This window comes from Capsicum annuum, unplaced genomic scaffold (genome assembly GCF_002878395.1).
Source record: "Capsicum annuum cultivar UCD-10X-F1 unplaced genomic scaffold, UCD10Xv1.1 ctg77443, whole genome shotgun sequence".
NCBI classification, from domain to species: domain Eukaryota; kingdom Viridiplantae; phylum Streptophyta; class Magnoliopsida; order Solanales; family Solanaceae; genus Capsicum; species Capsicum annuum.
The window spans coordinates 3,043-4,817 of record NW_025887839.1 but is presented as its reverse complement, the minus strand read 5'-3'; the positions used below and the strand labels follow the sequence as shown (position 1 = coordinate 4,817).

The window sequence follows — 1,775 nt, the reverse complement described above, 5'->3', positions numbered from 1 at the left end:
AATTTTCCCAGCTCCTCATCATTCCTCACTGCCAATAGCAAATGCCTTGGAATAATCCTCGTCTTCTTGTTGTCCCTCGCCGCATTTCCAGCCAACTCCAACACCTGTGAACCCAAAAAAACAAAAACATAAGTAAAAAAATTACAGATCTGAGAAGAAAATCAAATGGGGTTTTTAGTTTATGTAATTCTAGTACCTCAGCAGCAAGGTATTCAAGAACAGCAGCGAGATAAATAGAAGCACCAGATCCAACACGCTGAGCATAACGACCCTTCTTCAAGTAACGAGCAATACGACCAACTGGAAACTGAAGACCTGCTCTTTCACTGATTTGGTAACAGCCTTCTTCTTTGAGCCACCCTTTCTTCCTCTGGCACCTTTGGATCTGGTGCTATGTCAGCACAAAAGAGTGACAAAAATACGCTATAATTGAGTTCAGAGGTAATAGGATCCCCTGAATTTAGAGTGTGTCGTAGCAAATTTGGTCATAGTTTAGGGCTAGTAGATGCTTTACTCTATTTTTTTGAAAAATCTTGGTTTGAATTTAGATGCAGCCAATTTAGAAGAAGAAAGAAGTATACAAAGACTATTGTTGTCTAAAAATTTTCTTTGAAAAGTAACTTTTGTTCTTGTTTGAAAGAACTACAATGCTTTATTTATAACTCTTAGCTAATGATCTAGCTCTGCCTCTGCAAGGGGGTGTAATATAGACGACCTACCCTTATGCAAGCCGATTCTATGGCCCCATTCCAATGACTTATAGGTCACAAAGCGACGCATATGTAAGTAGCCTACCCTAACAGTGCTTCCAATGCTCAAACCTATGACCTATAGATCCCATGGAGACTTGTGTAACCGCCACCATCAACAACTGATTCCACGACACAAACCTATGACTGGCATATATGTAAGCAACCTATACGGATGTGCAAGTGCCAGTGTGACTTCGTAGCTCGAACTCGTGAGCTATAAGTCACACATAAACTTTATTGTCAGCCTATCCTGCTGTTCAGGTACCAATGAGTGATTTGGACGACTCGAGCTCACGCATAATTGTCCTTGATCCAAAGCCAGAGAAAAATGATTCTCCTAATGTACACAGTGTGATGGTGAAGTATACTTTCTTAATTCTTACTATTGAAAAGGGCAGCCCGCTGTGCTAAAGCTCCCGCTATGCGCAGGGTTGGGGGAAAGGCCCCACCACAAGGGTGTATTGTACGTAGCCTTACCTTGCATTTCTGGTAAAGGCTGTTTCCAAGGTTTGATCTCGTGACCTCCTGGTCACATGGAAACAACTTTACCGGTTAATCCAAGGCTCCTCTTCAAAAGCAGCGTCGACGAAAATTATTTGACTGGTGAAGGGGAAGAATACCTTCAACTACTAGGGATGGTTTTCAAATAAAAACAAAACAATAATAATTAAGAGGAGTATAGAACTAACATATTCATTTATCTCAACTTCCCTCTTTGAGAGAACTATAGAAAAGTACTCTTGAGCAGTTCCATAGTCATTTACATTAGCATTAGCATTCCTCGAGTACGAAGAAAAAAAGACAAAGAAGATACCGACGAGCTAGTTACACTCATATACGAATGAAAACAAAGAAGAGACTCTCCAGGTCAAAATTCCTAAATGGTATGTAGAACAAAAAGGATTAGCGCTATGTATATACTCGTAAAGCTTTACCAATCATTGCTTATTCTGCTGTTGCCAATGGTACTATGGCCAAACTGTTAGCAATCAGTTCTTCTGAAGACGACTCCTCAAACTTGGG

General features: G+C 40.5%; 1 pseudogene; it reads right to left on the bottom strand.

The window, feature by feature from the left end:
* Positions 1–5: 5 nt before the first annotated feature.
* On the bottom strand, positions 6–1,694 carry LOC124894785 (annotated as a pseudogene).
* Positions 1,695–1,775: the final 81 nt, after the last annotated feature.